Below are 15,818 nucleotides of genomic sequence, written 5' to 3' on the forward strand. Positions count from 1 at the left end.
AATAAAAAAGCAAAATAATATTTGAATGGAGAAATACTACAAAATGCTGCAGTACAGAGGGATCTGGGTGTCCTCGTACATGAAACACAAAAAGTCAACATACAGGTGCAGCAGGTAATCCGGAAGGCAAACGGAATATTGGTCTTTATTTCTAGGGGGATGGAGTATAAAAGCAGGGAAGTCATGCTACAACTGTACAGGGTGCTGGTGAGACCACACCTGAAGTACTGCGTACAGTTCTGGTGCCCTTATTTAAGGAAGGACATACTTGTATTGGAGGCAGTTCAGAGAAGGTTCACGAGGTTGATTCCGGGTATGGAAGGCTTGTCTTATGAGAAAGATTGAACAGGTTGGGTCTATACTCACTGGAGTTTAGAAGAATGAGAGGAGATCTTATTGAAACATACAAGATTCTGAGGGGACTCGATAGGGTGAATGCTGAGAGGATGTTACCCCTCATGGGGGAATCTAAAACTAGGGGGCATAGCCTCAGAATAAGGGGTCGCCCGTTTAAGATGGAAATGAGGAGGAATTTCTTCTCCCAGAGGGTCGTGAATCTTCAGAATTCTTTACCCCAAAAAGCTGTGGAGGCTGAGTCATTGAATATATTCAAGGCTGAGTTAGACACATTTTTGATCAGCAAGGGAGTCAAAGGATATGGGGAAAGGGCGGGAAAGTGGAGTTGAGGCAAAAATCAGATCAGCCATGATCTCATTAAATGGGGGAGCAGGCTCGAGGGGCCGAATGGACTACTCCTGCTCCTATCTCTTATGGTCTTATAATCCGAACATGGGGTATGTAATAACTAATCACAGCAAAACAATCCGAACTCGGGGTATGTAATAACTAATCACAGCAAAACAATCCGAACTCGGGGGATGTAATAACTAATCACAGCAAAACAATCTGAACTCAGGGTATGTAATAACTAATCACAGCAAAACAATCCAAACTTGAGGTATGTAATAACTAGTCACAGCAAAACAATCTGAACTCAGGGTATGTAATAATTTATCGCAGCAAAACAATCCGAACTCGGGGGATGTAATAACTAATCACAGCAAAACAATCCGAACTCAGGGTATGTAATAACTAATCACAGCAAAACAATCCAAACTTGAGGTATGTAATAACTAGTCACAGCAAAACAATCTGAACTCAGGGTATGTAACAATTTATCGCAGCAAAACAATCCGAACTCGGGGGATGTAATAACTAGTCACAGCAAAACAATCCGAACTCTGGGAATGTAATAACTAATCACAGCAAAACAATCCAAACTCAGGGTACATAATAACTTGTCACAGCAAAACAATCCGAACTCTGGGAATGTAATAACTAATCACAGCAAAACAATCCGAACTCGGGGAATGTAATAACTAATCACAGCAAAACAATCAGAACTCGGGGTATGTAATAATTTATCGCAGCAAAACAATCCGAACTCGGGGGATGTAATAATTTACCATGGCAAAACATTCCAAACTCGGGGGATGTAATAATTTACCATGGCAAAACATTCCAAACTCGGGGGATGTAATAACTAATCACAGCAAAACAATCCAAAGTCTGGGAATGTAATAACTAATCACAGCAAAACAATCCGAACTCTGGGAATGTAATAACTAATCACAACAAAACAATCTGAACTCTGGGAATGTAATAACTAATCACAGCAAAACAATCCGAACTCTGGGAATGTAATAACTAATCACAGCAAAACAATCTGAACTCGGAGTATGTAATAACTAATCACAGCAAAACACGCACTGGGGGGAAGAAAGGGCGAAATACTCTGAATTCCTGGTGCACAGGGTGATTGGGAATTCTGACACAGGGGCCGGCAGAGTCAAACCGCGGCTCAGTTTTCCGTGAATTCGCATGAACAGATTGAAATGCGTCGAGGCCATGGATCGGGCGCTGCCCTTGAACCCCTCAAACCCAGTGCTGCCCCACAAAGCCCTGCGTTGAGAGCCTTAAAATGGCAACGTTTACCTTCTGCTTCTAAATAATCACAGGCAGCCAAGGATCCCGTACTACTGATCTGCTAAAATGACCGGGAGGAAGACAGAAAAGTTGCTTCATCGAGTCCCAGCCGTAGAATCTCTGTGAGAAAGGTTTATTATTCATACACAGCCGCAGACATCTGGAAAGCATTCGATCTTCTTTAGACGCACCAGATGTTCGTTCATGGACTGTTTGCCAAGTTTCCCTTTAAACTCCAATTTTTTTTTGAAACCACATCGTTTACAATCTGTACAAAGTCAGTGCAAAAAACGCAGGAGAATTCCTGAGATGTTCGATTGCCCACTCATTGGATCTTAAAGCAGTAAAAAGGCATGGCATGGGGAATCATGGAATCCCATCCATCGCCATATTTGGTCAGGGACAAAGGAAACATATTTTGAATGGAATGATTCACTCCTTCAGCACTCCAGTCAGAACGATTATTCTTGGCCTCAGATACACCGGGCCAAATCTTGTTGGAAAACTAACAGCAAATCGACCAGCAGGTTCAGGGGATGAAGAGATACACTCGGAATCTCCACAACCTGCTGAGATACACTGGGAATCTCCACAACCTGCTGAGATACACTGGGAATCTCCACAACCCGCTGAGATACACTGGGAATCTCCACAACCTGCTGAACGATTCACTGGGAATCTCCACAACCCGCTGAGATACACTGGGAATCTCCACAACCTGCTGAACGATTCACTGGGAATCTCCACAACCTGCTGAACGATTCACTGGGAATCTCCACAACCTGCTGAGATACACTGGGAATCTCCACAACCTGCTGAGATACACTGGGAATCTCCACAACCCGCTGAGATACACTGGGAATCTCCACAACCCGCTGAGATACACTGGGAATCTCCACAACCTGCTGAGATACACTGGGAATCTCCACAACCTGCTGAGATACACTGGGAATCTCCACAACCTGCTGAGATACACTGGGAATCTCCACAACCTGCTGAGATACACTGGGAATGTCCACAACCTGCTGAACGATTCACTGGGAATCTCCACAACCTGCTGAGATACACTGGGAATCTCCACAACCTGCTGAGATACACTGGGAATCTCCACAACCTGCTGAACGATTCACTGGGAATCTCCACAACCCACTGAGAGACACTGGGAATCTCCACAACCTGCTGAGATACACTGGGAATCTCCACAACCCGCTGAGATACACTGGGAATCTCCACAACCTGCTGAGATACACTGGGAATCTCCACAACCTGCTGAACGATTCACTGGGAATCTCCACAACCCGCTGAGAGACACTGGGAATCTCCACAACCTGCTGAACGATTCACTGGGAATCTCCACAACCTGCTGAGAGACACTGGGAATCTCCACAACCTGCTGAGATACACTGGGAATCTCCACAACCCGCTGAGAGACACTGGGAATCTCCACAACCTGCTGAGATACACTGGGAATCTCCACAACCTGCTGAGATACACTGGGAATCTCCACAACCTGCTGAGATACACTGGGAATCTCCACAACCTGCTGAGATACACTGGGAATCTCCACAACCTGCTGAGATACACTGGGAATCTCCACAACCTGCTGAACGATTCACTGGGAATCTCCACAACCCGCTGAGATACACTGGGAATCTCCACAACCTGCTGAGATACACTGGGAATCTCCACAACCTGCTGAACGATTCACATTTGTAAATCCTCCTCTGTTAGTTTCACACAAATGGCATCTCACCCTTAGCCTCCCCGTTATTTATGAGAGCTCACTGGATTTGCACATTAATTGTCCATTAAACTCGCCACAGAAAGTTAGGGCTGGTAATTAAGAGTGTAAGAACCTTTTTAACCAGCGATTCTTGTTAATGTATTGCCAATCAACCTCTCTGGCCTGGAAATTGAACAATTAAAAGCAAGGGGCTCAATTTTGAAATGGTGGCATGTTGGCAGCGGCGGTGGTGGGGGCGGCGTGGGGGGTGAAGGTGCGTGTGGCCACTTGCTGCCTCCTGATATGCGCCACCTTCTCCTGCAAGAAATCGGGACATGTGTCGGGTGATGTGCCCATCATGGTTGAATAGCTGCCAGTGTGTGTGGCCTTGAGTTGTGGGTGGGCGGCTTGAAACAGTGATAATGTGTAAGGGTGAGAGGAAGCATCTGGTTGGAAGAGTTGAGTACTGATGGAAAGAGTTTATTGGTATGTGGGTGATGGGGGTGTAGTGTGTGGTGCAGTTGGTTGGAGACACCACTTGACAGTTGACCTCACTCACCTTGACCACTCGTGTCAAAGCATTGAACTTCTTCCTGCACTGCCTCCATGTTCATGATGCTGTGCGCCTGGCATTGACTTCGTCCCCCGCTGCCTCCCACTGCCTTTTGGATATATGTCTGGAGGGCCTCTTGCTCCCCACCCCCTGCAGATATAGGATGTCCCTCCTTCTGTCCACCTCTTGCACCAAGGTCTCGAGTGCATCAGCAGAGAACCTTGGTGCATGCACTCTCGCAGGACTGGTACCTACTCAGATCGGCAGATTGGTGAGGTCTGGTGTGCAGATTGGAGGATGTGGGATTTAATGCTGCGCAACCTTTATTCAATGTTTTAACATAACTCATCAGTGTGTAAACATAGGGATGGGACCTACATCTGTGTTTTACGTGTGCGAAGTCTGATCTCCGTTCAGACTCTGCGCAGACAATAGACTGTTATTTTCATCAAATAACAGGTACCAGCTACCTTTAAGAGATTTCGAAGAAACATCCTCCCTTTAAGAGATTGCGCTCCCCCTGGTGGTGGAAAGTGTGAATTGCATTGATTCCAGGTGCAAGGCCCAGAATGGAACGCTGATTGCAGGTGGGTCATCGGGCCAGAGGAAACTTGCATCCAGGGGCCACTGGGCGGGGGGTAATAGCACATCCTGCTACCCGCGCCCAAAAACGGCCCTTATTCAATTTTTTTCCCCCCAAAGTACCTTAAACACCTCAATGAGGTACATTTGGTTCTTCAACTATCATCCCATCGGCTTTAATTGCTGGCAGGACTTCTGGATTCGGGAAGCGTGGGCTTCCGTGTGTCCGTGGGGAATCCGGAAGTCGGTGGATTGGAGCCCGGCTTCTGAACCCGCTCGGGATTTTCGCCATTTTCCTTCCCCCCCACCCCCACAATTTGATTTTAAAATTGAGCCCGTGGGGGTCTCATTCCTTCAGGTAGTGAATTGTTGTTGGAGATTTTAAAAATGTCAAATTTAATTTTTTTTTTCTTACTTTTCCTTTCTCTCTCTCTTAAACTAATCTTTCCCTCTCTTTATTTCTCTTTCTGCACCTGATTTGACTCTAATTCACCCGATTTCCTCCTCAGTCCCTCCTGTTTCTTTCTCAATCCTTTAATCTCATTGATTAAGGAGATACCCTGTTGGTCCCGTCGTTCACTAAGGTCCCCGTTGCCCAGTTGCCCCGTTATCAGCTCGCACTCCCAGCAAGATACAGGGCAAAAAACATTTAGAGCTGAAGGGTGAGGGAATTCTTAACGTCCACAACAAGTCGAATGGGTAATGTTTGGGCTAATTTGGGGCAGGCGAGCGGAGCTGAGCGATTAACACTCTCCATCCTCCAGAGCTCCAGCTTTGAGGAACGAAAGCAACAACGGGGACTCGGCAGGCGGTGTGTGTGAGGAGGGAGAGCCCATGGCACAGCAGCCCCCAAACTCACCGGTTAAATGGGCCAGGCCGCAGCTCGATCCCCAACCCCTGCCCCCGCCCCCGCGCCCCTTACTGAAGGTGGATTTCAGAACCAAAGTCAAAGGTCAGTGCATTTTGGACCATAATCTGAATTCAGTGAGAATGTGAAGAAATAGCAGAATTACAGCAAATTATTTAAATGACCTTCAGACACAAAACACTGACAGGGATCATGGACAAATATCAAACTCCTGGGACAGGGGTACAAGCAGGGCCGAACTGTGTGATAATATTTAATAAAATCAGGTCTAACTGTGTGATAATATTTAATAAAATCAGGTCGAACTGTGTGTTAATATTTAATAAAATCAGGTCTAACTGTGTGATAATATTAAATAAAATCAGGTCTAACTGTGTGATAATATTTAATAAAATCAGGTCTAACTGTGTGATAATATTTAATAAAATCAGGTCTAACTGTGTGTTAATATTTAATAAAATCAGGTCTAACTGTGTGTTAATATTTAATAAAATCAGGTCTAACTGTGTGTTAATATTTAATAAAATCAGGTCTAACTGTGTGATAATATTTAATAAAATCAGGTCTAACTGTGTGATAATATTTAATAAAATCAGGTCTAACTGTGTGATAATATTTAATAAAATCAGGTCTAACTGTGTGATAATATTTAATAAAATCAGGTCTAACTGTGTGTTAATATTTAATAAAATCAGGTCTAACTGTGTGATAATATTTAATAAAATCAGGTCTAACTGTGTGTTAATATTAAATAAAATCAGGCCTAACTGTGTGTTAATATTTAATAAAATCAGGTCTAACTGTGTGATAATATTTAATAAAATCAGGTCTAACTGTGTGATAATATTTAATAAAATCAGGTCTAACTGTGTGTTAATATTTAATAAAATCAGGTCTAACTGTGTGATAATATTTAATAAAATCAGGTCCTAACTGTGTGTTAATATTTAATAAAATCAGGTCTAACTGTGTGTTAATATTTAATAAAATCAGGTCTAACTGTGTGATAATATTTAATAAAATCAGGTCTAACTGTGTGTTAATACTTAATAAAATCAGGTCTAACTGTGTGTTAATACTTAATAAAATCAGGTCTAACTGTGTGATAATATTTAATAAAATCAGGCCTAACTGTGTGATAATATTTAATAAAATCAGGTCTAACTGTGTGTTAATATTTAATAAAATCAGGTCTAACTGTGTGATAATATTTAATAAAATCAGGTCTAACTGTGTGTTAATATTTAATAAAATCAGGTCTAACTGTGTGTTAATATTTAATAAAATCAGGTCTAACTGTGTGATAATATTTAATAAAATCAGGCCTAACTGTGTGATAATATTTAATAAAATCAGGTCTAACTGTGTGTTAATATTTAATAAAATCAGGTCTAATTGTATGATAATATTTAATAAAATCAGGTCTAACTGTGTGATAATATTTAATAAAATCAGGTCTAACTGTGTGTTAATATTTAATAAAATCAGGTCTAATTGTGTGATAATATTTAATAAAATCAGGTCTAACTGTGTGTTAATATTTAATAAAATCAGGTCTAACTGTGTGTTAATATTTAATAAAATCAGGTCTAACTGTGTGATAATATTTAATAAAATCAGGCCTAACTGTGTGTTAATATTTAATAAAATCAGGTCTAACTGTGTGATAATATTTAATAAAATCAGGTCTAACTGTGTGATAATATTTAATAAAATCAGGTCTAACTGTGTGTTAATATTTAATAAAATCAGGTCTAACTGTGTGTTAATATTTAATAAAATCAGGTCTAACTGTGTGTTAATATTTAATAAAATCAGGTCTAACTGTGTGTTAATATTTCATAAAATCAGGTCTAACTGTGTGTTAATATTTAATAAAATCAGGCCTAACTGTGTGTTAATATTTAATAAAATCAGGTCTAACTGTGTGTTAATATTTAATAAAATCAGGTCCTAACTGTGTGATAATATTTAATAAAATCAGGTCTAACTGTGTGTTAATATTTAAGAAAATCAGGTCTAACTGTGTGTTAATATTTAATAAAATCAGGTCTAACTGTGTGATAATATTTAATAAAATCAGGTCTAATTGTGTGATAATATTTAATAAAATCAGGTCTAACTGTGTGTTAATATTTAATAAAATCAGGTCTAACTGTGTGTTAATATTTAATAAAATCAGGTCTAACTGTGTGTTAATATTTAATAAAATCAGGTCTAACTGTGTGTTAATATTTCATAAAATCAGGTCTAACTGTGTGTTAATATTTAATAAAATCAGGCCTAACTGTGTGTTAATATTTAATAAAATCAGGTCTAACTGTGTGATAATATTTAATAAAATCAGGTCTAACTGTGTGATAATATTTAATAAAATCAGGCCTAACTGTGTGATAATATTTCATAAAATCAGGTCTAACTGTGTGATAATATTTCATAAAATCAGGTCTAACTGTGTGTTAATATTTAATAAAATCAGGTCTAACTGTGTGATAATATTTAATAAAATCAGGCCTAACTGTGTGATAATATTTAATAAAATCAGGTCTAACTGTGTGTTAATATTTAATAAAATCAGGTCTAACTGTGTGTTAATATTTAATAAAATCAGGTCTAACTGTGTGTTAATATTTAATAAAATCAGGTCTAACTGTGTGTTAATATTTAATAAAATCAGGTCTAACTGTGTGTTAATATTTAATAAAATCAGGCCTAACTGTGTGATAATATTTAATAAAATCAGGCCTAACTGTGTGATAATATTTCATAAAATCAGGTCTAACTGTGTGATAATATTTCATAAAATCAGGTCTAACTGTGTGTTAATATTTAATAAAATCAGGTCTAACTGTGTGTTAATATTTAATAAAATCAGGTCTAACTGTGTGTTAATATTTAATAAAATCAGGTCTAACTGTGTGTTAATATTTAATAAAATCAGGCCTAACTGTGTGTTAATATTAAATAAAATCAGGTCTAACTGTGTGATAATATTTAATAAAATCAGGCCTAACTGTGTGATAATATTTAATAAAATCAGGTCCTAACTGTGTGATAATATTTAATAAAATCAGGTCCTAACTGTGTGTTAATATTTAATAAAATCAGGTCTAACTGTGTGTTAATATTTAATAAAATCAGGTCCTAACTGTGTGTTAATATTTAATAAAATCAGGTCTAACTGTGTGTTAATATTTAATAAAATCAGGTCTAACTGTGTGTTAATATTTAATAAAATCAGGTCCTAACTGTGTGATAATATTTAATAAAATCAGGTCCTAACTGTGTGTTAATATTTAATAAAATCAGGTCTAACTGTGTGTTAATATTTAATAAAATCAGGTCTAACTGTGTGTTAACATTTAATAAAATCAGGTCTAACTGTGTGATAATATTTAATAAAATCAGGTCTAACTGTGTGATAATATTTAATAAAATCAGGTCTAACTGTGTGTTAATATTTAATAAAATCAGGTCTAACTGTGTGATAATATTTAATAAAATCAGGTCTAACTGTGTGTTAATATTTAATAAAATCAGGTCTAACTGTGTGTTAATATTTAATAAAATCAGGTCTAACTGTGTGTTAATATTTAATAAAATCAGGTCTAACTGTGTGTTAATATTTATAAAATCAGGTCTAACTGTGTGTTAATATTTAATAAAATCAGGTCTAACTGTGTGTTAATATTTAATAAAATCAGGCCTAACTGTGTGATAATGTTTAATAAAATCAGGTCTAACTGTGATAATATTTAATAAAATCAGGTCTAACTGTGTGTTAATATTTAATAAAATCAGGTCTAACTGTGTGATAATATTTAATAAAATCAGGTCTAACTGTGTGTTAATATTTAATAAAATCAGGTCTAACTGTGTGATAATATTTAATAAAATCAGGTCTAACTGTGTGTTAATATTTAATAAAATCAGGTCTAACTGTGTGTTAATATTTAATAAAATCAGGTCTAACTGTGTGTTAATATTTAATAAAATCAGGTCTAACTGTGTGTTAATATTTAATAAAATCAGGCCTAACTGTGTGTTAATATTTAATAAAATGAGGTCTAACTGTGTGTTAATATTTAATAAAATCAGGTCTAACTGTGTGTTAATATTTAATAAAATCAGGTCTAACTGTGTGATAATATTTAATAAAATCAGGTCTAACTGTGTGTTAATATTTAATAAAATCAGGTCTAACTGTGTGTTAATATTTAATAAAATCAGGTCTAACTGTGTGATAATATTTAATAAAATCAGGTCTAACTGTGTGATAATATTTAATAAAATCAGGTCTAACTGTGTGTTAATATTTAATAAAATCAGGCCTAACTGTGTGTTAATATTTAATAAAATCAGGTCTAACTGTGTGTTAATATTTAATAAAATCAGGCCTAACTGTGTGTTAATATTTAATAAAATCAGGTCTAACTGTGTGTTAATATTTAATAAAATCAGGTCTAACTGTGTGTTAATATTTAATAAAATCAGGTCTAACTGTGTGTTAATATTTAATAAAATCAGGTCCTAACTGTGTGTTAATATTTAATAAAATCAGGCCTAACTGTGTGATAATATTTCATAAAATCAGGTCTAACTGTGATAATATTTCATAAAATCAGGTCTAACTGTGTGATAATATTTAATAAAATCAGGTCTAACTGTGTGTTAATATTTAATAAAATCAGGTCCTAACTGTGTGTTAATATTTAATAAAATCAGGCCTAACTGTGTGTTAATATTTAATAAAATCAGGTCTAACTGTGTGATAATATTTAATAAAATCAGGTCCTAACTGTGTGTTAATATTTAATAAAATCAGGTCTAACTGTGTGTTAATATTTAATAAAATCAGGTCCTAACTGTGTGTTAATATTTAATAAAATCAGGTCCTAACTGTGTGTTAATATTTAATAAAATCAGGTCTAACTGTGTGTTAATATTTAATAAAATCAGGTCTAACTGTGTGATAATATTTAATAAAATCAGGTCTAACTGTGTGATAATATTTAATAAAATCAGGTCCTAACTGTGTGTTAATATTTAATAAAATCAGGTCTAACTGTGTGTTAATATTTAATAAAATCAGGTCTAACTGTGTGATAATATTTAATAAAATCAGGTCCTAACTGTGTGTTAATATTTAATAAAATCAGGTCTAACTGTGTGTTAATATTTAATAAAATCAGGTCTAACTGTGTGATAATATTTAATAAAATCAGGTCTAACTGTGTGTTAATATTTAATAAAATCAGGTCCTAACTGTGTGTTAATATTTAATAAAATCAGGTCCTAACTATGTGTTAATATTTAATAAAATCAGGTCCTAACTGTGTGTTAATATTTAATAAAATCAGGTCTAACTGTGTGTTAATATTTAATAAAATCAGGTCCTAACTGTGTGTTAATATTTAATAAAATCAGGTCCTAACTGTGTGTTAATATTTAATAAAATCAGGTCTAACTGTGTGTTAATATTTAATAAAATCAGGTCTAACTGTGTGATAATATTTAATAAAATCAGGTCCTAACTGTGTGATAATATTTAATAAAATCAGGTCCTAACTGTGTGTTAATATTTAATAAAATCAGGTCCTAACAGTGTGTTAATATTTAATAAAATCAGGTCTAACTGTGTGTTAATATTTAATAAAATCAGGTCTAACTGTGTGATAATATTTAATAAAATCAGGTCCGAACTGTGTGATAATATTTAATAAAATCAGGTCTAACTGTGTGTTAATATTTAATAAAATCACGTCTAACTGAGTGTTAATATTTAATAAAATCAGGTCCTAACTGTGTGTTAATATTTAATAAAATCAGGTCCTAATTGTGTGTTAATATTTAATAAAATCAGGTCTAACTGTGTGATAATATTTAATAAAATCAGGCCTAACTGTGTGATAATATTTAATAAAATCAGGCCTAACTGTGTGATAATATTTAATAAAATCAGGCCTAACTGTGTGTTAATATTTAATAAAATCAGGTCTAACTGTGTGATAATATTTAATAAAATCAGGTCCTAACTGTGTGTTAATATTTAATAAAATCAGGTCTAACTGTGTGATAATATTTAATAAAATCAGGTCTAACTGTGTGTTATATTTAATAAAATCAGGTCTAACTGTGTGATAATATTTAATCAAATCAGGTCCTAACTGTGTGTTAATATTTAATAAAATCAGGTCGAACTGTGAGTTAATATTTAATAAAATCAGGCCTAACTGTGTGTTAATATTTAATAAAATCAGGTCTAACTGTGTGATAATATTTAATAAAATCAGGTCCTAACTGTGTGTTAATATTTAATAAAATCAGGCCTAACTGTGTGTTAATATTTAATAAAATCAGGCCTAACTGTGTGATAATATTTAATAAAATCAGGCCTAACTGTGTGTTAATATTTAATAAAATCAGGTCTAACTGTGTGTTAATATTTAATAAAATCAGGTCCTAACTGTGTGTTAATATTTAATAAAATCAGGCCTAACTGTGTGTTAATATTTAATAAAATCAGGTCTAACTGTGTGATAATATTTAATAAAATCAGGTCCTAACTGTGTGTTAATATTTAATAAAATCAGGTCTAACTGTGTGTTAATATTTAATAAAATCAGGTCCTAACTGTGTGTTAATATTTAATAAAATCAGGTCCTAACTGTGTGTTAATATTTAATAAAATCAGGTCTAACTGTGTGTTAATATTTAATAAAATCAGGTCTAACTGTGTGATAATATTTAATAAAATCAGGTCTAACTGTGTGATAATATTTAATAAAATCAGGTCCTAACTGTGTGTTAATATTTAATAAAATCAGGTCTAACTGTGTGTTAATATTTAATAAAATCAGGTCGAACTGTGTGATAATATTTAATAAAATCAGGTCCTAACTGTGTGTTAATATTTAATAAAATCAGGTCTAACTGTGTGTTAATATTTAATAAAATCAGGTCTAACTGTGTGATAATATTTAATAAAATCAGGTCTAACTGTGTGTTAATATTTAATAAAATCAGGTCCTAACTGTGTGTTAATATTTAATAAAATCAGGTCCTAACTATGTGTTAATATTTAATAAAATCAGGTCCTAACTGTGTGTTAATATTTAATAAAATCAGGTCCTAACTGTGTGATAATATTTAATAAAATCAGGTCCTAACTGTGTGTTAATATTTAATAAAATCAGGTCCTAACTGTGTGTTAATATTTAATAAAATCAGGTCTAACTGTGTGTTAATATTTAATAAAATCAGGTCTAACTGTGTGATAATATTTAATAAAATCAGGTCCTAACTGTGTGATAATATTTAATAAAATCAGGTCTAACTGTGTGTTAATATTTAATAAAATCACGTCTAACTGAGTGTTAATATTTAATAAAATCAGGTCCTAACTGTGTGTTAATATTTAATAAAATCAGGTCCTAATTGTGTGTTAATATTTAATAAAATCAGGTCTAACTGTGTGATAATATTTAATAAAATCAGGCCTAACTGTGTGATAATATTTAATAAAATCAGGCCTAACTGTGTGATAATATTTAATAAAATCAGGCCTAACTGTTTGTTAATATTTAATAAAATCAGGTCTAACTGTGTGATAATATTTAATAAAATCAGGTCCTAACTGTGTGTTAATATTTAATAAAATCAGGTCTAACTGTGTGATAATATTTAATAAAATCAGGTCTAACTGTGTGTTATATTTAATAAAATCAGGTCTAACTGTGTGATAATATTTAATCAAATCAGGTCCTAACTGTGTGTTAATATTTAATAAAATCAGGTCGAACTGTGAGTTAATATTTAATAAAATCAGGCCTAACTGTGTGTTAATATTTAATAAAATCAGGTCTAACTGTGTGATAATATTTAATAAAATCAGGTCCTAACTGTGTGTTAATATTTAATAAAATCAGGTCCTAACTGTGTGTTAATATTTAATAAAATCAGGTCCGAACTGTGTGTTAATATTTAATAAAATCAGGTCCTAACTGTGTGTTAATATTTAATAAAATCAGGTCTAATTGTATGATAATATTTAATAAAATCAGGTCTAACTGTGTGATAATATTTAATAAAATCAGGTCTAACTGTGTGTTAATATTTAATAAAATCAGGTCTAATTGTGTGATAATATTTAATAAAATCAGGTCTAACTGTGTGTTAATATTTAATAAAATCAGGTCTAACTGTGTGTTAATATTTAATAAAATCAGGTCTAACTGTGTGATAATATTTAATAAAATCAGGCCTAACTGTGTGTTAATATTTAATAAAATCAGGTCTAACTGTGTGATAATATTTAATAAAATCAGGTCTAACTGTGTGATAATATTTAATAAAATCAGGTCTAACTGTGTGTTAATATTTAATAAAATCAGGTCTAACTGTGTGTTAATATTTAATAAAATCAGGTCTAACTGTGTGTTAATATTTAATAAAATCAGGTCTAACTGTGTGTTAATATTTCATAAAATCAGGTCTAACTGTGTGTTAATATTTAATAAAATCAGGCCTAACTGTGTGTTAATATTTAATAAAATCAGGTCTAACTGTGTGTTAATATTTAATAAAATCAGGTCCTAACTGTGTGATAATATTTAATAAAATCAGGTCTAACTGTGTGTTAATATTTAAGAAAATCAGGTCTAACTGTGTGTTAATATTTAATAAAATCAGGTCTAACTGTGTGATAATATTTAATAAAATCAGGTCTAATTGTGTGATAATATTTAATAAAATCAGGTCTAACTGTGTGTTAATATTTAATAAAATCAGGTCTAACTGTGTGTTAATATTTAATAAAATCAGGTCTAACTGTGTGTTAATATTTAATAAAATCAGGTCTAACTGTGTGTTAATATTTCATAAAATCAGGTCTAACTGTGTGTTAATATTTAATAAAATCAGGCCTAACTGTGTGTTAATATTTAATAAAATCAGGTCTAACTGTGTGATAATATTTAATAAAATCAGGTCTAACTGTGTGATAATATTTAATAAAATCAGGCCTAACTGTGTGATAATATTTCATAAAATCAGGTCTAACTGTGTGATAATATTTCATAAAATCAGGTCTAACTGTGTGTTAATATTTAATAAAATCAGGCCTAACTGTGTGTTAATATTTAATAAAATCAGGTCTAACTGTGTGATAATATTTAATAAAATCAGGCCTAACTGTGTGATAATATTTAATAAAATCAGGTCTAACTGTGTGTTAATATTTAATAAAATCAGGTCTAACTGTGTGTTAATATTTAATAAAATCAGGTCTAACTGTGTGTTAATATTTAATAAAATCAGGTCTAACTGTGTGTTAATATTTAATAAAATCAGGTCTAACTGTGTGTTAATATTTAATAAAATCAGGCCTAACTGTGTGATAATATTTAATAAAATCAGGCCTAACTGTGTGATAATATTTCATAAAATCAGGTCTAACTGTGTGATAATATTTCATAAAATCAGGTCTAACTGTGTGTTAATATTTAATAAAATCAGGTCTAACTGTGTGTTAATATTTAATAAAATCAGGTCTAACTGTGTGTTAATATTTAATAAAATCAGGTCTAACTGTGTGTTAATATTTAATAAAATCAGGCCTAACTGTGTGTTAATATTAAATAAAATCAGGTCTAACTGTGTGATAATATTTAATAAAATCAGGCCTAACTGTGTGATAATATTTAATAAAATCAGGTCCTAACTGTGTGATAATATTTAATAAAATCAGGTCCTAACTGTGTGTTAATATTTAATAAAATCAGGTCTAACTGTGTGTTAATATTTAATAAAATCAGGTCCTAACTGTGTGTTAATATTTAATAAAATCAGGTCTAACTGTGTGTTAATATTTAATAAAATCAGGTCTAACTGTGTGTTAATATTTAATAAAATCAGGTCCTAACTGTGTGATAATATTTAATAAAATCAGGTCCTAACTGTGTGTTAATATTTAATAAAATCAGGTCTAACTGTGTGTTAATATTTAATAAAATCAGGTCTAACTGTGTGTTAACATTTAATAAAATCAGGTCTAACTGTGTGATAATATTTAATAAAATCAGGTCTAACTGTGTGATAATATTTAA

General features: G+C 33.3%; 1 protein-coding gene across 6 annotated transcripts in view; it reads right to left on the reverse strand.

Annotated features, from left to right (window-relative positions):
* The window catches only part of LOC137327055 (pleckstrin homology-like domain family B member 1), a 326,545-nt gene that overhangs the window by 209,357 nt on the left and 101,370 nt on the right, over positions 1 to 15,818 (reverse strand). The window contains exon 1 of one of the 6 annotated variants that reach the window (XM_067992450.1): positions 1,996 to 2,359. The exons of 4 other annotated variants lie outside the window; for them this stretch is intronic. The gene's annotated coding sequence lies outside the window, so the exon portion shown is untranslated. Of the gene's footprint in view, positions 1 to 1,770; positions 1,943 to 1,995; positions 2,360 to 15,818 lie in introns of those variants that run through there. One more of the 6 variants, XM_067992451.1, reaches the window with a different exon arrangement.

The sequence above is a fragment of the Heptranchias perlo genome, chromosome 11, assembly GCF_035084215.1.
Source record: "Heptranchias perlo isolate sHepPer1 chromosome 11, sHepPer1.hap1, whole genome shotgun sequence".
Classification (NCBI taxonomy): domain Eukaryota; kingdom Metazoa; phylum Chordata; class Chondrichthyes; order Hexanchiformes; family Hexanchidae; genus Heptranchias; species Heptranchias perlo.